A 22,717-nucleotide genomic window follows, 5' to 3' on the forward strand; every position below is an offset into this window, starting at 1 on the left:
ACAAGCTAAATACGCTGTTTTAAATCTGCATATTGCCATGATGAACAACGCATACTTCAAACTTGGTAATAATACTACTACTACTACTAATAATCATAATAATAATAATAATAATAATAATAATAATAATAATAATAATAATAATAACAATAATAATAATAATAATAATAATAATACAACTTTTCTCGCAATTTATTACTCAGAATAAACAAAAACAACATTAATTTGGAAGTAGATGAATTCTTCGACAACTGTCTACGAGATAAATCATTCATTGAAGAAATATTGTTTTTACTAACCTAATGGCGCAACTTACATCAGTGCAAATAGAATCGTGGGAATATAGATCCCCACTAAGAACACTAATTTAATTTCACTTTATATACACTGCAGTGGATAAATAATTTGATAAATCTTCGTACAAACTTTAGCACTAACACAATGACAGGAAAAACACACACCAGTAATATAACCGCGAGATTAAAAACTGGACAAAGCAACTGAAAGAGCTGCCAACTGATTCATTGAGACCTCCCCTATTAGGTTACCAGAGTAAATGTCCGGCTCCATGGCTAAATGGTTAGCGCGCTGGCCTTTTTGGTCACAGGGATCCCGGGTTCGATTCCCGGCAGGGTCTGGAATTTTAACCATCATTGGGTGTACGTGTTGTCGTCATCATCATTTCATCCTGATCACGACTCGCAGGTCGCCTACGGGAGTCAAATCAAAATATCTGCATCTGGCGAGTCGAACATGTCCTCGGATACTTCCGGCACTAAAAGCCATTGGCCTACGCTATTTCATTTCATCAGAGTAAATTACATTGTAATGCGGGATAACATTTAGGGTCAGTCAAAGATTCTTTGACTCACCTACGAATTCCTTATTTTTGACACAAAAGGAAGATGGATATTTTAATAAGCATGTGTGAGATAGATTGCCTCCACTTATGCTTTACTTTCGAACCCAGACGATGCTACTCTCTAGTGGCAGATTCGCTTACCACGTTCAACATAAGCACGGCCGACTTGATCCCTCGCTGCGCTCCGGGTAGCAGGAGACATCGAGTAATTCTACCCCCTTGCGGGAGAGGAAGTAACTATAAATGGGATCAGTGAAAGTTGATCCCGGTTTACGGTATTCTCCGCCGGCTAGGAGGAGTGTTGCAAGCTTGGCAGCACCTGCGTATTGCTTCCTTCAGGCTACAGGCAAGGGCTCACTTCACATGAGCACGAGCCTTGTTCCCCGGGAGAACGGCGCTAGGTGTTCGACAGAGCTCGTCCTGATTTTCACAAAACACAAATTCATATCGTACTAAAAACAACGAAAAGGCACCAGGATAATTGTACTGTACATAAATAATATTCCTTACAGTTCCAAGCTACGTGCTGGAGCCCGGTAGCACGTACTGACCGGCCGCCACTGGTCCTATGTCTCCCCTGAGCTAGCTTTCTCCATAACAGCCTATTTATAGCCACCATCTTGCGCAATAGCCTCTGGGCCAGCTTTCTCCATAAGAACCTGTGTATAGCCGCCATCTTGCGCAATCACCCCTAGGCCATCTCCTTAAGTCCTATGTCTCCCCTGAGCCAGCTTTCTCCATAAGAGCCTATGTATAGCTGCCATCTTGCGCAGTAGACCCTGGGCCAGCTTTCTTCATAAGAGCCCGTGTATAGCCGCCATCTTGTGCAGTAGACCCTGAGCCAGCTTTCTTCATAAGAGCTTATGTATAGCCGCCTATTTGTGCAATAGCCTCTGTGCCAGCTTTCTCCATAAGAACCTGTGTATAGCCACCATCTTGTGCAATTGACGTCAGGAAGGGCAGCCTGCTGAGAGGGAGGAGGCGCTAGAACTGTCACAAAATATTCAGAAATTTATTGAACATCTCCCTTGGTAAATTATTCCAATATCTTACTCCTCTTTTTATAAACGAATACTTGCCCCAATTTGTCCTCTTGAATTCTAACTCTGTCTTCATATTTTGATCTTTCCTACTTGTAAAGGATTTAAGGATTCTTTTCCAAAATGTTCATGTTGACATGTTATACTTCAGATCTGATTTTACAACAGAAATTTTATTAACAATCCTCCTGTTCAATACATATTACCATCTATGAAGTTACTTCACACAAACATGTTTCAACTCATTTTTGAGCCATCTTCAGTGAGCTATCAATGAAATTACTAAGACATAGCTAAAAATTGTGTTACACTTAAAATATCATTTATAAAATGCATTAGGAGTTTTAAAACAGTCTATTTTGGTGTTGTCATGGTTGATATAGCTGTTAAAACATATACAGAAATAATGTTGTGAAGTTAATGGGGCTTCTGTCTAAAAATTCTAAAATAACATCTTAACGTCTAATATAAACATAATTGTTCATCTTCACTATGTCAATATTATGTCACTGTTGGCATGTTGAGATAGTGGCCTCATACTGGTTGGCATAGGCCATAATAAAATGTCAATGTTGTTGTGCTTATTTGACTCATAAGAGCGAAACCGTCAGCTCATTATCGAATTCCATATATAGTCTGTGATGGAAAAGAAAGGAATGAATGAATGAATGAATGAATGAATGAATGCACTGGATAATATTTTATTGATAACCCACTGAAGATTCAAAAATGAGTTGAAACATGTTTGGGTGAAGTAACTCTATCTTAATGGATGGTATAGCTCTTTTCTACACTGACAGTGGGCGGCCTATATGCTGTTAGGGCAAGTGGCGAGCAGGGGCGAGCAATCCAGTGTGACGTAAGAGGCCGGTGAGGGAGCAGGACAGAGAGCACTACTACAATGTTGCCAAAATTGCACGCGTGTGTTAAAGTTGGGTTCAAATCTACATAACCACAATATACAGATGTTCATATGTTCTAGTTCTGCATGTTCTATATGTTCTATTTACCCTATCTAAATTTATTGTAGTTTTTTAATGTTCCAATTATCCCAAAGTTCAAGTAAATATGGGTAATTAGAACAAATTCTGGTTTCAGAATTGATTAATGTGAAACAAATTTAACACAAAATTATGCCAGTCAGAAAAGTGTACTTAACACGAATATTTGAAAAAAGAAAAAAAACCTCTTGCACAAATTGAGCAACACTCTATAACGTGTGGGAATGCTGAAATATCATTATATACTTTTTATTCATGCCAAAATATGAATACTTATAACTTCCATAACAATGAACAATGGCCTGTGGATGAGTTTTATTCCATTTTGGATGTAGTATAATACTTTCGTGACAAACAACAATGATCCGTCCACCTTTCCTCACAGAACTTTTTTATATCTTGCCAGATTTTCGTTGGAGTGTAATTCTGATGAATGCAGGTCTCATCTAAAAAAAAATACTGTATGTGGCTAAAGTGTCCTTATTCCTCAGAAGATGCACTTTTCTCAAAATCGTTACTCTGGCTGTTACTATATTGGCTCTCTCCATTAAAATTCTTCTCCCATCGTTGCTGTTTTAAAATATTATACTTGAACCCCATAGACTTCAGTATCATCTACAATGAAGTAACTCATCATTGAAAGTTTATTTCTTTTTTTAAGCCAACAAGTAACACGTAACTTGTTCAGTGTTAGGTATTCACCCTCTACGAAATACCGGAGGATCGTTCTCCTAATTACGTCTTTATCGAATCCGTCAATTGCCTGTGTTATACAGTTTCATTTGAATCGTTTGCACAGTGATTGAAATGAGATAGAACCAGAATACTCGATACTACTCTATCTTTGCCTCTTACAATATGCTGAACTGTTCGCATACAATTTGACAAGCTTCCAAGACACACTGTTGCACTTTATATACATACTCACTAAAGGACAATTATTTTCTACTTCCTTCAGAAAATACTCATGAACATTCCTGATTATGTTTCTATCTTCGCTCTGTATTTCCTTCCTGTTTGCTATTGTAAGATATTTATTACAATAATAACATAGAACAACGCAAGTAGAAATGAATGAACGTCACATTACATGTTACAAACACGCCAACTGAAGAATGTTATAATAGACACGGCACTAATTACTCATGCGGATACAAAACAATGACAATCCTAAAACAAATTCATGAACCAAGCTCTTTGTAATACCCACATGCATACACCAAGGCTACTCAGCAATACAGCAGTGTATATAGGAAAGTGAGCATGGCAAATTTCTGAAGCGACTGAGTAGTTTTCAGCACTACCACTAGGCAATCTTTTGTCTGATTGTGCAGTGGTATATTGCCCGCGTCCCACTTCCTCTGACAGCATGTAGGCCGCCTACCATCAGTGTATAAAAAAGGTATAATACAGTATGTAATTAACAGGAGGATTGTTAGTAAAGTTTCTTGTTGTAAAGTGTGTCAATACGGAATGAAATTCATAACCTGTAACCAGGTCTAGATTGTGCTACAGCTAACCTGATCAGTTATCTCTCTTATCCACTTCAGCTTCTCTGAAACACCTTCCATAATATTGACCCCTCGCACCCAGATAGGGTTGTTGGAACGATTACGTATTGCTATGTGCAACATCCGTTGATCATCCAAGAAGGATATCTTCCTCCCTTCCAACAAAAACACTCTCTTCCAACTGAGCAGTCTGTGACGAGCTAACATGAACAAGAACATCTTCACATCATCATCCACCAAGTTCTTAGAGTAGTCAAAAATTATCTGGCCATCATTTGGCGTGTCTAATTTGACAGAATACTCCTCAAGGCGGCTAGGATTCTTCAGGAAGAACTGCAGGATCTTGAAGTAAGGGGCTCTGTTGGTAAAGTAGTACTGTAGTTCATTCCAGATTGGGTCCTGGGTGAGGCTAGTTGCACAAGAACAACCGCCTTCTTCCGAGTCAGAATCTGATACATCGTACAAGTCGCACGCACACACAATGTCAGGCTCAGCGCAGGAATGACCATTCATGCTGTCTAGTGTGTGTACAATGTCATTCCCATAGTTTTGTACAACAAACAGGAAACAGTACATCCCACTTCATTGTTTCATTAGTTTCCATTATTATGTGCCTAGAAAAGGAAAGCTGGCATTTTGAACGTATTAAAGTTTGTACCATTTAAATCTAACACAGCAATGTTCCTTTCTCAAATAAAGGTTGTCCCAGTAACCACTTATGGTTTGGAACTAATTAGGGATTATCTCACATTAAAATGATTTAAATTGCATAGAGAACATGAAAGCCAGATTTCTCAAACGAATGTTAGGCATTTAAAAAAACTGCTCCATGCAGAATGGGATTGTTTTCTTTTTGTACAATTTTGCTCTACGTCACATCGACACAGGTCTGATGGCGACGATGGTATAGGACAGGCCTAAGAGTGGAAAGGAAGCGGCCATGGCCTTAATTAAGATACAGCCCCAGCAATTGCCTGGTGTGAAAATGGTAAACCACGGAAATCTATCTTCAGTGCTGCCGACAGTGGAGTTCAAACCCACTATCTCCTGGATGCAAACCCACAGCTGCGCGCCTGTAACTGCATGGCGAACTCATCTGATAAAATAGGATATGCACTGGCACAGGAGCCTTTTCTTTTAGAAGAACTTCGACTACAGCTGCCTTCTACCAAACAGGAAACAAATTTCTTACAATTGAGAAGAAGGAAAAGAAAGGAAATAGATCTAAGCTTCTACTCCACTGAGGCTATGATCAACAGGAGCTGGACCGGACCGAACAATGGCTTGAAGAGCCCAAAAAAAAAAAAAAAGACTGGCATTTCATGATTTCAATCATAAATTATGCATACGAAAAGGCTTCCATCAGCCCTCTATAGACTGAATGTGTGTTCTGTGCAGTAAACACGATAATCAGCAATTTCAGCAATTAAAAAAACATGTTTTTTACCATTTGTTTTACAATGCACTGACAGAGAGGTCTTATGACGACAGTTGGATAGGAAAAGGCTAGGAGTGGGAAGGAAGCAACCATGGCCTTAAATAAGGTACAGTCTCAGTATTTGCCTGGTGTGAAAATTGGAAACCACAGAAAACCATCTTCAGGGCTGCCGATAGTGGGGTTTAAACTTACTATCTCCTGGATGCAAGCTCACAGCCATGCGCCCCTAACCTAGGGTTGCCACCTTTTGATATAAGAAATAAGGGACATTTACCTAAAAATACGGCATTTGTCACAAAACTAAGGGACAGTTCATAAATACTAGAAAATCAAACATTAGGTACCAGTTTCAATTAGATAATAATTAGTTTCATTAACAAAATAATTATTGAAATTCGTAAAAGAAACTAACTTCCACCCTTTTAACAGTACATACAGTAAGATGCATCTGACATCTTAACACTGATATCTTCGATGCACCAAGAAACTTCACAATTAACGTAGATTTAGTCTCAAACATCATGAACAATCACATTAGAAATTGGAATGGGAGGCCAATGGAAGACGAGGTAAATAACCCAGCATGCTCAGTTTTACCAGCAAATAGTGAGACATCATGAGCTTTCTTTCTACTGAGGCTCCAAAGAGAAAAAGATACTGGAGCTACTTTGAACTTCAATGGCGCTCAAATCAAATACGAATTTTAAAATATTTAGAGATAAAAAAATACAAACGCTCATTTTTACATGACAACAGTTCATAATACGGGACGCAAAATTATCACCTCAAATATGGGATGTCCTGTACAATACGGGACAGGTGGCAACCCTACCCTACCTGCACGACCAACTTACCCGCTTTTCAGCAATTGTGGAATACAGGAAGGAATATATAATTTTCACATTTGTGCGTTGTTGTGTTATAAATAAATGATAGCTTTAAGAAGATATATAACTGAGCAACCATGCTCTCAAGGGGATTCACGGCTGAAATATTGTGATTTTTGACCAAAAAGAATCAATTTTAAATTTTAGCCTTCAACAATCCCCCAATTCTTTCTCTCTCAAACCCTGCCTAATGCCATTTTTAAAACTCTAAATTCCGGATTTAAAAGGTAGTGGTGCAGCGTTTATAAAGCAACCCCAAGCACTTTCTCTGATGCTGTCGCACAACATTGACTAAAATTTTTTCAGCTCTTTGCCTTGTATAAAATGCTCCTTGCAACTTGTAGGATTCCAGCAAGATATAGGTAGCAGATATCTTGGATTCAGGAGGTCAAATGGACTGTATCGCGAGTGACCTGTCTAAGGCATTTGATAGGGTAGACCATGGGAGACTACAGGCAAAAATGAGTGCAATTGGACTTGACAAAAGAGTGACTGAATAGGTTGCTATATTTCTAGAAAATAATTTTTAAGAGAATTAGAGTAGGCGAAGCTTTATGTGACCCTGTAGTAATTAAGAGGGGAATTTCTCGAGGCAGTGTTATTGGACCTTTATGTTTTCTTATATACAGAGTGAACCGAAATTCGCACACTCAGGCGCCGCAGCGCGACTCCTCACATGCCAGCAATAAAAAAATGCATCTCACAAAAGTTCGTCCTGCGAGTATATACGGCAGAAAAAGGACGTTGAAGAGTGGCAATCTGGCAACACTGTAACCACAGCGATTGCAGATCCTCTAGAAACCATTTGCACTTACATACTATGATCTTAGAAATGGACGAACAATCGTTTTCATTGGCCAGCTTTGAAAGACGCCCTACGATCCTAGAAATGGACGAACAATCGTTTTCGTTGGTCAGCTTTGAAAGACGCCCTTTCCACGTGGTGGGCGTGAATTTATTTGCTGTTGACGATTAAGATACCAGATACCATACCACCTGGACTACATTTACGAAATAAAAAACATAAGCCTCAACCCAGATTCGACCTCCTGCATGCTAACCAAATTCTCTATCCACTGCACCAATTGTACAGTACGACTAATATGTGCTGACAGAGGTAGTTACCCTACATGTAGTTACAGTGTTACCAGATTACCAGACAGGAATTACTCAAGTGGAGGAATAGGGAAGGTGACCCTATCTCCCTTGATATAAAATCTGGGTTAAGACAAGGTGGTGAAAGACACCCTATGCCTCGATACCTAATACCGTTGGGGTCCGAAAAGAACAAGAGGTGACCAAGGGAGGTCGGATAGGACTGTCACAAGTGGAAGCAATGCCAGGATTCAGCTGAGGGCCCCGTGGTCGCCAACCCACGCTCTCAAGTAAGAGACCCTGCGGCCCCTTTTAATCATATTTTACGACAGGCAGAGGATACCGTGGATGTTATTCTACCGTCCTCACCCACAGATTGATTGAATGATATCCAGAGCACTACAGTGCATCTGGATGTTATGCGAGGGGTTACTCATAGGGCGCCTACAATATAACTTTCTGGCGACGTGAGGAAAGCAATGGCAAACTACCTTACTCCTCTAATCGCATAACTTTTGGTAGTGCTAGTTAATGTTCCAATCAGCCTGCTGGTTGAAGACTTAGCAGGCAAATCATTCTTACACAGTTCAGTTCCACAAAAACTATGGACGTTGAGGCTTCTCAAAGGTAGATTTCAAGTCAGATAAAACTGTATGCTGCGCGTTGTGCATCCAGAAATGGAAATCTGTAATCATCTATTCTGTCACGGCCATAACACAGCCTGAGATTTCAATGGAAGCTACATTTTGGTCTAGTCTGTACAAAAAAAAAAAAAAAAAAAAAAAAAAAAAAAAAAAAAAAAAAAAAAAGAAGATGTATACATAATGTTCCCACCAGAGACGTTAAGGAAAGGAAATTTCGTAAAATGTCAATTGCCACACTGTATTTTTCCCATTAATTACAGCAATAACCCAGTAAACCGACCATTAACCTAAAAATGAACGTCTGGTTCAGTATATAATCATAAAGGGAACAGATAATACGTAAAAATGAAACCGCCTATTAAAATAGTTTTGGCATTTTTGCAACCCTTCTCCACTTTTTGTGAGAACAAAATTATTACATATTGGGCATGTTCAAAAAAAAATATGATAGTTTAGGACGTAAGAATTTCCAAAGGATGATAGGATTTGTAGTAATATGTGAAAGCACTCAACATGGCGCCTAGCCGCAATTGTTGCAGACTGTCACTATATTTTTTGAAGTTCAAAACACGGAGAAGAGGCGCTCACAAAAATAAACCTGGTAAGGCGTCCTACTTCATCTTTTGAAATTTATGTATGACTAGAACATAGAAGTGTGATTTTGTACCATGGCCATTATTCATATTCGCGGTCTCCTATCCTAAATCACTTGCATTGTTGTGTTATTACAGCTTATAGCACTGGAGATGGTCGCTTTGCGGCTAAGAAAACTCCAACTTATTATTGATCACTCTTATTTCTTGACATTTTGTCACAGTATACTTACATCTGCGTTTGATTTAAGCGCCGTATTCACGCTGTGATTGGGCACTGACGTCCCTTCCTTGCGGACTGGGTCGAAAATTATGTGTAAACAGTTGTCCTAACATTGTTGTTGACAAGTCTTTTGGGAAGAATTAAGTTACTTCTTTCCCTCCATCGACTGTTATTCTGCCATTGTTTTGTCATGGTCTTCTCATAGTATAAATACTATTGTTGCACGTACTAAATATTGCCCTATCGTCAATTTAGTGACCCAAAGTGATTACTGTTTTGACACAAGAACGATCTTGAACTGGAGTCAAGAGCATTATATATTTAGTTTATTCCTTAAGAGACTTCAGTATTAAATGATTATTCACACTGTTATTTCAAAATAATCATTGAAACCCTTTTTATGCAATAGGTGGTGTTTAGATAAAGCTGGTGGATGGTAGTTGTAAATAAAATGTTGCTGCAGATGATCACTCACTATAATCATTTTGTGTAAAATATGTGTGTGTACTTGTATTTTTTTAAATGTACGTATCACATTGATTGGTGAGAGAAAAATGAAATTATCTGAAGCTATCATTGATTGGAAAACCCAATCTAGTCTGACCCCAGTATGAGGATTTATTTGTAGCAAACAAAATTCCTTTTGACCCCTGCCTTGTTACATCCTATCTTTAGGTACCGTATAGTGAAATTATAAATTATTACTTTTCTGACATTTAGGCGTAATTCTACAAATAATTGTTGACCAAGCATACTGTTGCTGGGTGTTTACGGTACATTGTCTAGTTTATTGTTGTTGTCCCTATCTGTTGTTTTCTTACTTATCTCTGCTAGAGGCTATTGAAGTATACATCAACTCTAATGTTTTAATTAGTCTTGACAACTTCAAAAACTGGGCGTCTCGAGATGTGTTGTGTCATCCTATCTCTGTCTCAATGTTTGGTAATAGTTTGTGTTGTTTTCCTCCTACCACAATTAAGTTATAACGGTTAGTCTGTCGCCTATGGTAAAACGCAGGGAGGTGTTTGGGACAATGTTAATGAACATAATAAGCCAAAGGGTATAGTTCGATACATTACTACTGTTTGTTAATTACAGTTTATCAGAGTTGGAGGAGAAGACAAATTGTGTTGTGTTGCCTCTAGTGTGCCAATGGAGGTCACTTTGAGCAATTGCTGTGACGTTTCTTGTCTGGCCCAGCATAGACCCTCTTACTTGAGGCACACCTATCAACAGTCTGCCCGCGGATTGCAGTACAATAAGATCTTGTATACTCCCTCTTAAATTGCATATCGACGGCGCGCGAGCAATAGCTTGTATCACCCAATGCTCTTCCTATCCACTATTTTCCTTAAGACTTGTCACGCCTCCCAGCCACACGTGGATATGCAGTCCATCTGAACAATGTTCGTTGCATTCATTTTCCTATGCCAATATAGAAAGGAAAATGAACCTTATTGTACCATATTGTAGGAATGTACATTTTCATGAAGTATGTATCCACTCTAACAGTATAATGCATTTAAGGTTTATTTTCCTTTACACATTAGCACAGGAAAATTAACACAATGAATGATGTTCTGATGGACTGAACATCCATGTGTTGCTGAGAGGTGCAACCAGCCTCAAGGAGGATAATAGATTGGAAGGGCATTGTGGGATACAAGATATTGCTCGCGCTTTGTTGATATGTTATGAGTGTTACAAAGCACTGGTAGGCCTAATTGCTTTAGCTTCATCAGATGCAGGCCTGAATGTGCAGTTGTTGTCTTAGCAGTGTACAGTTGTAGAATAAAACTGGTAGGCTGTACATCTTGGTTTTGTTATCCTCCTCATCACTTCTTTGGTTTGTGCCGTAGAGGATAGATTCCTCTTGTATATATTTCTGAAGTGAGCAGCTAAGATGGTAGAACACTTGCCTTCCGAGCCTAAGTGGATAGGTTTGATTCTGGCTTTAAAAAAATATATATTTGTGGTGTCGACCTCTACAGATAGATCTTTTGCCACTACTTTCACCATTTGAGAGGAACCTGCGTGTAAGTGTAATTGTGGAAGTGTCGAGTGTTGAATGTGAGGAAAGAAACGTTAAGGATGACACAAACACCCAGGCCAGGGATATTCAATCATTTACAATTAAAAACCCCTACCCCGGTCGAGAATCGAACCCGGGGCCGCCGGGTGACAGGCGGACGCGTTGCCCCCTACACTGCAGGGACGGACTGATTCTGGCTTAGTCTACCGGTATTTGGAGGTGCTCAGAACACCAGCCCCATATTGGCAGATTTAGTGGCACATTAAAGGACTCTTATGGAACCAGTAGCATGTGGTGAACATGTTCGTTACTCCAGCTGCATAAAATTAATCAGTTGCAACACCACCAAATGACTATTTCCAAATTGGTATTCACAGTGCCATCATAACAGAAGCTACAGGAGATTTTAAACAATGTACTTACAGTTTCATCCAGTGATGCTTCATAATCGTACAGTCATGGCTTTCATCGAATATACTGTACTGGAATTTATGTTTTGTTACCTAACCTAAACTGACTGAGCAAAAGTTAGCAGATATTTTACCGTAGCAGAAGTTTTACAGTTTCAGTTGCTTACTGCATGTACGTACAGTAACGGCAGATGTGGGGGAAAATATTCCTTACGACAAATAGCACCGTTATATTCACAATGAATGCCACAGAACTTGTGAAAACTCCACCTATAAAACAAGAAGGACGCTACACAAATTCACAGTCCCTACCACCATTACTGGGAAACCCACACGGACACAGTGATAGAATACAAAATTCTTGTATTTCGTTCTTGGCTGTTTTCTTGCTGGGCAATCTAAATGTTTATTCCCATGTCAATCAATGGATAGTTCCCAAAAACTTTATATATACTGAAATCCAAAAAATAAAATAAATACTATAATTACAATTGATTTCGTAAAATGATTCTATTTTAGAAGTGAAGCTTCCACGGTGTGTAGAGTTATCTAGTTCTTCTTCCAAGTTGAACTGTGTTGTTGTTTTGTGTACATTCCATACAGTTTGCTAACATTTCTAATACAGTACAGTATTCTTTGTCAAGGCGACTGAAATATCCCTACTCGATTGGAGGTAATCAGCCTCCCAGGCAGCAATCACAGTATGAGAGTAGTTCCTGACCTTGACCTTACATATCTTACCCACTCTGGCTGATGTAAGCCCCCTGGCTATCTCGTGAAAATTCTAGAATGTTATATATCACAGCCAGGTAGTGATACTTGCCCGCGCTGTTAGCGGTTCATCCTGCGTGTTTATGTTGAGGTCTGTATCTCTTAATCTATGTATTCTTAATTTTGAAATTTCTGGAGAAAATGAATTTAGAAGAAGGATATAAAATTAGCAATTCTTGGATGCCTATCTTAATTTAGAAATTTCTGAAGAAAGTGAATTTAGAAGAAGGATATAAAATTAGCAGTTCTTGGATGCCTATCATACATAGATTAAGAGATGCAGATCTCAACATAAACGTGCAGGATGAACCTCTAATTACATAACAGCACGGGCAAGTCCCACTACCTGGCTGTGACATATAATGTTCCAGAATTCTCATGAGACAGCCAGGGGGCTTACGTCAGCCAGAGAGGGTAGGATATATAAAGCCAACGTCAGGAAATACTCTCATAGTGTGATTAACTGCCTGGGAGGCTGATTACCTCGGATCGTGTGGGAGTATTTCAGTCGCCTTGACAAAGAATACTGCAATGTATTTGAAATGTCGGCAAACTGTACGGGATGTATAGAAAGCAAAAACACAGTTCAACCCGGAAGAAGAACTAAATGATTTTTATTTTAATTAGTAAGCCGATGTGAAAGTGACTGTACTATTAACATATTGATATTTTTTATTGTACCATCTTGTGTATGGAGCTAAACACTCCGAGTGTTAACTGTTACAACTGATTAGTGGTTCGACATTACCTAACCCTAGCTAGCTGGTCTGTCACCGTAAGAATAACATAAACCGTATCTTCTGCCTGTCGTAAGAGGCAACTAAAAGGGGCCCTGGGGGCTCTTAACTTGGGAGCATGGGTTGGCAATCACGGGGCCCTTAGCTGAGTCCTGACATTGCTTACACTTACTTGTGTCAGGCTTCTAACTTTCAGCGATCCTATCCAACCTTCCTTGGTCAACTCTTGTTCTTTTCTGACCCAGACACTATTAGGTTTTCGAGGCCTAGGGAGTCTTTGATTTTCACGCCCTTTGTGGCCATTGCCTTTGTTTGGCTGAGACCTTCATTTTTCAAAGTATCAGATCCTTTCCATTTTTTCTCCCTGATTAATGTTATATAGAGGATTGTTGCTTTGTACTTCCTCTTAAAACAATAATCATCACCACCACCACCTGTCACCGCAATATGCTGTGTGCTGTGAATCTCCAGGTACACCCACAGCCCACGCTCTGCCTCGGCAGGACAGGGTAGCGTAAAGTATATGCCTCAACTCAGCAACTTGAAATCCACTAGGATAGCTCTCTTTCACACTTGCAAGGAAATCCAGCTTGCTGGAGAGAGCTGGACTGCTGTGGAATAAGCAGATCGACGAAAGAGCTTACTGTAGCTTGATTTAGCTGTTTGCAGTTTTTTTAACTTGATTAAAAACATTCTAAGGAACAGTATCAAAATATAAATGCAGAATTCTTTGCCTCAGCAGTGCTGGCATAGACTGGGTTCAGTGCACACAACTGCTGAAAACTCTGGGAGTAGTAAACATAGGGATTTGAAACCTATCATATAAAGTCTAAGTCCATGTAGTTCTTTGCAAGTTCTTTCTAGGTGAAATGATTTTGGGTTGTTCTCTGCCAGTGAACTTCAACGATCTTCCATATCGTCGCCTAAGAAGCAATACCTCGTATCTCCCATTGCTTTTCTTATCAGTTCTGTTCCTTAAGACAGATCACGCCTCCGAGCCACTTGTGGATATGCAGTCCATTAGAACAATGTTCGTTGTGTTCATTTTTCTATGGTTACATGTAAAGGAAAATGAACCTTACCATACAGTTCTGTAGGGATGAGGTACGGCACGAGTAACAGATACTATGCTCTTAGCTACAAACATCAGTCGTGCCAGACAGTGCGAGCTTTTTGAATTGATGCATATTCCTTATCAAACTGTTCATTATACAGTACATACAGTAAAGGTGTAACTACGGCACATTTGCTCTACCACTTTGAAACTTTACGACAGCACCTCAATTCGCAAGTCACCACAGAAGGAACTTATGTTTATTATCGGGCGTTGAGACTTGAGATGAGTACATGTGCGGCGGCCATGCTTACCCTTCGCACCTCTTACCCCATGCTGACGCAACTTCTCATCAGACGACCATAGTATCTTCATGGAGGCCCTGCGAGGGGTAGAAGGTAAATGCTTCCATTATCCATAACCTTGGCACTTGATGGGGTAGAGTGGTTGGCTCTACACCCGAAACTGAGATATGGGCACAGTTATTTAATTATTGCCGGGCTGAGTGGCTCAGACGGTTAAGGCGCTGGCCTTCTAACCCCAACTTGGCAGGTTCGATCCTGGCTCAGTCCGGTGGTATTTGAAGGTGCTCAAATACGACAGCCTCGTGTCGGTAGATTTACTGGCACGTAAAAGAACTCCTGCGGGACTAAATTCCGGCACCTCGGTGTCTCCGAAGACCGTAAAAGTAGTTAGTGGGACGTAAAACAAATAACATTATTATTATTATTATTTAATTATTGAACATAGACTTTGTTATTAAGGTATCATTAGGGTGATCATTTTAATACCATATATCAGAGCAAATAAAGGCACAGAATGAATTGACCGAGCTCGATAGCTGCAGTCGCTTAAGTGCGGTCAGTGTCCAGTAATCGGGAGATAGTGGGTTCGAGCCCCACTGTCGGCAGCCCTGAAGATGGTTTTCCGTGGTTTCCCATTTTCACACCAGGCGGGGCTGTACCTTAATTAAGGCCACGGCCGCTTCCTTCCACTTCCTAGGCCTTTCCTCTCCCATCGTCGCCATAAGACATATCTGTGTCGGTGCGTCGTTAAACAAAATAGCAAAAAAAAGAAAAAGAATGAATTGATTTACAGGAAATAATCTATCTGTCCGTCCGTACAACAGGGAAGTGCCTTATCACCTCTTCTATTCATAGCAGTTATGGATACCATTTTAAAGGAACTAAAAGGAAAAGGTAATAAAGATCTTCAGGCTCTGGTGTTTACAGAGGATGTGGCAATATGGGAGATGCAATAAAAAATTGCCGACCACTGGCGGGTTCGGCCTTCTCTTCAGGAATGCTTTATTTGAGAAAACTCAAGAATTACTACTTTCGGAAAATTGAAAAAACTTCTTGGTGCCCTTATGTTTCATTTTAAGAATTTAAAACAATTGCAGAGCACTTCATACTTCACCCTTGATATGAATTGAAAAGCAATACTGTGCTCTAATTAAGAGGAAATGTCTTTTCAAAATGCTGACTTATGTGTTTCTCAAGTTAATTGATGGTTTCAGGCTATCGGCTTGCATTTGGGAGATAGTGGGTTTGAACCCCACTGTCAGCAAGAAGATCATAACCTTAATTTTTGTTGTTTTTTGTTATTAGGGCTGGAAGAAGCACAACAGGTCTGATATTTGCTTTGAGGATGTTAGCAGAGAAACACTGGGAAAGAGGAAAAGGCCTAATTATTGTTTTTATGGACCTTGAAAAGGTGTATGATAATGTCCCTAGATCAATTATTTGGAAAAGTCTTAGAAAACTTGGTGTACCAGAGTACCTTATTAGGAAGATCCAAATGCTATGTACTAATTACAAAAGCTGTGTCAGTATTGGAGATGTCACTCTGAATGGTTCAATACAACCAGAGGAGTACAACAGGGAAATGCCTTATCACCTCTTCTATTCATAGCAGTTATGGATACAATTTTAAAAGAACTGAAAGGAAAAGGTAATAAAGATCTTCAGGCTCTGGTGTTTACAGATGATGTGGCAATATGGGACGAAACAGAGGAGAGAGTGCAAAATAATCTGAATGCATGGTGTAAGAAGTTTGATGATTATGGAATTAACTTGAACCCATCAAAAACAGTAGCATTGAAAATCAGCAGACATAATACAGAATGCTACATAAAAATACAGGACCACCAAGTTGAAGTAGTGCACCAATTCAGATATTTAGGAAGTGTAATGGCTAGTAATAACAGAGCTGAGGTAGAAATAACAAACAGAGTAACCAAAGGCTCTAACTTTCACAGTATCGTTAGACACCTACTATGGGATGAGTTAGTCCCACAAAGAACAAAAGTGATCCTAAACATCATATTTCATTCCCTTCCTTCCATATTCTCTGGAAACCTGTACATTAACATCAAAGGATTGTAGTAGGATTCAAGCCTGTGAAATGAAATTTCTTAGAACTGCCCTCCAAAAGACAAGACTTGATCATTTGAAAAGTGATGAGATCGGATCTAACCTACGTCTAAATGCATCGATGGAGGAAAGACTTTTTTTTTTTTTTTTTTTTTTTTTTGCTATTTGCTTTACGTCGCACCGACACAGATAGGTCTTATGGAGACGATGGGATGGGAAAGGCCTAGGAGTTGGAAGGAAGCGGCCGTGGCCTTATTTAAGGTACAGCCCCAGCATTTGCCTGGTGTGAAAATGGGAAACCATGGAAAACCATCTTCAGGGCTGCCGACAGTGGGGCTCGAAACCACGATCTCCCGGATGCAAGCTCACAGCCGCGCGCCTCTACACGCACGGCCAACTCGCCCGGTGGAGGAAAGACTTAGGTCATCTAGACTTAAATGGTTTGGGCATGTTAAATTAATGAATAGCACAAGGTTACCATGTGCTTATTTGGAAAAGAGAATAACAGGTAAAAGACCAGCTGGAAGACCAAGATAAAGATGGATGGACCAATTGAGGGAAGACATGGGGAGAAGAGGATGGAATTGGGAATTTGTCATGGACAACAAAATCTTTTTGAATAGGCAACTTTGGAAGACGCCCGTTTTCAAACATCCTACCTGGCTCGCTGGAAGGGCAAACCGATGATGATGATATATATATTTTAATGTTATAATATTATTCCTACAGCATTGTCTTTGTCTGGTATACATATGTTTTAGTTATCACATGGTTTGTTTAACTTTTATTTGGCTGAAGACGGCCACTAAGTGGCTGAAACTAGTCCCAAGACGTATGTAACATCATTTACTTCATATATTGTATTGATAAGGTGGACCCTCTTGTTAATTTATTCTTATGAGGGTCGGCCATGCATAAATCTCTTGGTAACAAGCTGAACATCATCTTTTTTTTTTTTTAATTTCTGTGTGTCCTCCATTTTTTTCTCATGGGTGGGAATAAAACCATAAAACCCTAACTTTGCCGTAAATGTAAGTCAAGAATAAATATATTGGATGTCACCAGTGAGATCCCTGGCTTCAGTGGTACCTTTGTGGTGATTTATACTCTGATCTGTTGGTTACACCTTTTTGTCTTTTCTTGCTGATGGGCTTTATAGTTATAGCAACTTAAGACACGTCCATTTTACAAACAAGTAAATCCAATGTGCCTCTTAAACTGCAGAAAACTGCAATATTCTGAAATACTGTACCAGTAACCTCTAATGCAGGGCCTCTCAGGGTGCATGCTCCAGTGCATTGTACTGCGCATGGTGCAAAAGACGACTTCGTTTGTTTGACCAGAGAACAGACCCCTACTCCTCGATTTGGAGCAACAGCGCTGTCTCTCTCTTTCCCCACGCCTATCTCGCTCGCTCCACCTGTCACCCTCTTCCTTACTTGCTCCGTAGCACTCCAAATCCGAGCCAAGCTTAGCCGAATAGCCCAGAGACGAAGCGTTGGTCCGAGTCGAGCCGAGTGGAACCAATGCACTGTGCACAGGAACTCTGCGCCTCGGTTTGCACGTGTGAGATTTTAGGCTAAACAAATTGAGAAGTTGTGAAACAATCAGCTGTTTACTAGAACAACTACACAACTCATTGATTTATGATGTACTCAAAGAAACACAGAAATCTATGCCTTACTCAACAATGCAGATGAAGCCTGATTTATGTGGTTTCTACAGTAGAGGGTGTATTTATCACTGTAGAATACAAATATACTCTTTACTCATTTCAAAGGAAAACTTGACTTATGTTGTTACTCAAATGAGTCGTTTAGTATCAAAAGCAGATAAGTCACAAATACAAAAATGTTCACGGAACATTAAAAACACTTTAACTCTACTGCATGAAGGAAGTAAACCTTGAAACTCTGGCAAGATTTTTGCATGAGAGGAGTGCTTATATAGGCATACCTTATATATAAACGATCATTAGTTTATAGTGTTGTAAGTAATTGGGAATTTATTTTGAATGCATCTGGTTTAGATGCAAACTGCACAGATGTATCCCAGTTTAAAACAATATAAATAATTTGTCAAAACATGAACAAAACCTGGCCCATGAAAAATATAAGTTGCAGAACAGTCAAGCTGAAATTTTTAATTTGCATTTCTTGGCCATGCCATTCAAATCAGGACCAAAATGTTTTTCCGAGTAATGCTGAAACATCACAGACTTTCAGTGGAGGCACATAAACACCTGTTGTTATCCGAGTAGGAGGTAGCACATCTTTGTTTGTCTTGTACCTTTTGCAGACAGTCTTGTAGTAGCCTAAGTTAACCCTGTAATGGTCTTCTCCCTTAATAAGAACATCATTTCCATTGCTGTTTCTTTTAAAGAAAAATCCTTTGCAGGGATTCAATTGAAAGTGCCACCGAGCAGGTGTGCAGACAGTATTAGTAATCACTCTTTTCCATCATATGTAACAAACTTCATTTTGTTCCGTATTGACAATGAACAGTGGCAAATAGAGGAAGGGAGGTCCACCCATTCAATACCATATGATTAAATACCAAATATCTTTATTAGATATATCTTGACTTATGTTGCTTCTCAAATGAGTCGTTTAGTTTCAAAAGTAGATAAGTCACAGATACAAAAATATCTCTCAGTGGTGGCACATGACCCTTATCAAAGTGTTAGCACACTAGTTTGTAAAAGCGTGGATAAAACCAATGTATGTGTATTACAGTTCAAATAAAATCGTACATTTTTAAACTTATACGAATCAACCCTCTCCGTATATCTACATATATTACATCTTGTAACACAGCACTATTTTTGGCAACAAAAAGTATGTATAATAGAATCATGGACCCCCGGATTCTTCCTACAGCTTTTCAGGGGGTTCTTCTCAATTGAAATTAATGACAATTTTAATCGTCTTTCTTGTGCTTGCGTACTTCTTAAATAAGTTTTTATTCGCTTCATGTCGAGAAAGATCATTCGACAGAGGCGCTAGTAGCAGGAATAGTCAAAATTAAAGAACAGGGTTTAGTTAATTCAAGTAATGCCATATTTAATCCTGAATTTGTTAAATATTTATAAAGTTGTAGTATGTAGGAATTCTTAAATTCTGTTGATGGGTAGATGGCTGACAACTCGGGTTTGAGTACCAGGATGTTGAAGTAGCTTTTTAAAAAATACTATTTGTTCAGGGCGTCGACCTAGGGAGATCTTTTGCGCCTACTTGCACCATATATGAGGAATCTGCATGTATTATGTAAAGTGTAATGTGTTGAATCTGAGGAAAGGAACATTAAGGACAACACAAACACCCAGGCCAGGGATATTAATCATTTACAATTAAAAACCCCTGGCCCGGCTGGATATTGAACCCGGGGCCGCCGGGTGACAGGCGGACGCGTTGCCCCCTACACCGCGGGGCCGGACATTTTGAAGTAGCTACTACATGATTTAACCAGGGACTTGAATGGCCAAGGAGGAAAAGGGTCCGTGTATGTTTCAAACAAGTCAAAATCAAAAAGAGAAAGAAATTCCAGCTTATTCAGTTCAGAAAAAAAAAATGGTTCATTATATGTCAAACCATTGGATCAAGTACTTCAATGCAGTCTGCAGTTTGTAAATTTCCACATCACCAATTCACTGCCTTTTAACTTTAACTTCATTTTCATTTGACGAAACTGATGAATGTTCATCTGAGCACTGCTTCCAAAACAAATAAAATTGATCACGTTTGTCATTCAGAAATCTCCTGAATTCATCAACCTTCGCATCACAATATTGTATGTCACTAATTTTGGTTTGTAAAATGTTCAACAAGATTTTTTCTTGAGATAATACTAATGAGAATAAATTTAAAAGAAAAATATATTCCAAATCTTGTAGAGCGGCAAGAAACCTCTCGAACAGGTTCTTGTTTCACAATCCCATTCTTCGGTGTTGCTTATGACTGACATGAAGAATGTCTTTAGATCATTTAAAAAAAAAAAAAATTCTGATATTACTTCAGTCAAACTGTTTGTACGTATCTAGTGGGTCGGGGCAACTGATGGCAAATGCTTAGTAGTAAACTCCTGAAAAGCAGCCTTTTCTCTTTGAAGATTTTGAGGAAAAAGTTGCGAACCCAGATAGAGCTTCAAAGTGTAGTTTGCATTTCTTAATGCCTTCAACTGATTGTTTTAGTACTAGGTTTAGCTTGTGTGCAGAGCAGTGCACAAATAAGGCTGACTGATATTTGGCAAGAATAATCTGTTGAAGACCGTTATGTACTCTAGCCATACCAGAACACCATTGTACTTTTGAGCGACTAATTTGACACTAAATTAGAATTAATTGATTAAAATGAAATAATGCCCAGCCAGAGAAACAACAGAGCGATCTGTGAACGTAATAAATCTCGCCTGAATATCATCATTTGTAACATAACGAAGTACAGAAGAAAGCTCAGATGTTTGTGTTAAGTCCGTGGTCTCATCTTCTATCACAGATACAAATGGTACTTCTTTGATCTCTTCTTTTATTTTATTTAACACTCCGGTGGTCGCGCGAAGAAAAGTCACGTCAGTGGTCGTGCGGATCACAATTGTGATCTTTTTTGTGATCCGTACTTTCTTTGTGATGTTAGGCTATTCTGTGCTATTTATTCAATAAATATGATTATGCATTGTGAAAAGAACTTTATTTTATGTACAATATGATATAATTATGCATGCATTTATAAAAAATACCTGAAAAATTATCGGACATTGCGATTTGTCTCACTTACTCCCTCCATAATGTTTTTGAGGTACCTCACTGTCTGGTTCCTTCAACCATTGATCTATATTCTCATAGTCATCCATTTTGTACTTGTATACCAATAATTAATATAAACTTATAAAACAGAGCAGATATATGCACATGAACTGAGATTAGACACTGTAATAAGAAAACAAACAAAGTGAAAAGAAGTCACGCTAGTGGTCACACGGATCACAGTTGTGATCCACTAGAATAAATTGCTTTATAATGCAACAACCATCAGTTAAGGTTAACAGACTACTGCGTATCAGAGAGGGGATTGGGCGCGAGGAAGGTACACAGATGCTCAAGGTCAACAGTCATACCGAAAAACGGGAGGGAAAGAAACTAAACGGCTGGATCATTATTGTGATCCGTGCGACCACCGGAGTGTTAACAAAACAGCTGAGACTGAATTGATTAACTCTTTCTAGATATCATTGGAAGTACTGTACCAAGAAAAGCAGGAGAGGTTTGCAAGTGGTCCTGCAATTGTTCATCATAAGTGGCCCTGTATGTATGTCCAGTATTCAGCCCTAAGGCTGGTTGGATCCTCAACAGCTCTGCCATCAGCTGTCATAGATGGCCTAGGCATCACTGAAAAGGCGTACTAGGGAAATGAGGAGTGAGGTAGTTTCCCGTTGCTTTCCTCACCGAGCCAGAAGTTGCTATTATATATCAGTCTGCCAAGCCCACTGAAATGCATGCACCAACCGACCCTATGAGCAACATTTTCATACCATTCATAGAAGGGACTGGCTGCACAAGGAATGGCATTACTAGCATCGCTCATACCTCAGTCACTTTCATATTGTCAAAGCCAAGGATAAGACAGAGACAGATCAATGAAGGTAACAAAATTGCTCTATCCCATACCAGAAGACATAGTGCACTGTAAACACTAGGTCCTGCCAGCAAAGGCATATATAATGGAGTAATTCAACAAAATTCCCTGTATTAAGTCGTGGTTTTCAGTATGGCTCCTAAAAGGCAGCTCTTGCTCTGCCAGGAAACAAACAGGATCTATTAGACAACTATGTACCCATTTGCTTTAATTTTTTCATAAGGTTTGTCCCAATAAATTTTGAAGGCAACGCTTAGGGATTCCTCCATTCTAGTGCTACCGAACTTCAGTAAAGCTATTTTGGAATTAATATAGTCTACAGACTGTTCATGTTGTTTCTTTAGTACATAATAACTGTTAACCCTAGAGAGGGCGCGTCACGGTCTTTTCGACCAGTTTCAGAGATAAATAATA

General features: G+C 39.3%; 1 protein-coding gene across 2 annotated transcripts in view; it reads left to right on the plus strand.

The window, feature by feature from the left end:
* Positions 1–8,985: 8,985 nt before the first annotated feature.
* Positions 8,986–22,717, plus strand: part of LOC136886163 (transcription initiation factor TFIID subunit 4) — a 44,144-nt gene continuing 30,412 nt past the window's right edge. Inside the window, exon 1 of one of the 2 annotated variants that reach the window (XM_067158905.2) lies at positions 8,986–9,079. The gene's annotated coding sequence lies outside the window, so the exon portion shown is untranslated. The remainder of the gene's footprint in view (positions 9,080–22,717) is intronic. The other variant, XM_067158906.2, reaches the window with a different exon arrangement.

The sequence above is a fragment of the Anabrus simplex genome, chromosome X (assembly GCF_040414725.1).
Source record: "Anabrus simplex isolate iqAnaSimp1 chromosome X, ASM4041472v1, whole genome shotgun sequence".
In the NCBI taxonomy this organism is placed as follows: Eukaryota; Metazoa; Arthropoda; class Insecta; order Orthoptera; family Tettigoniidae; genus Anabrus; species Anabrus simplex.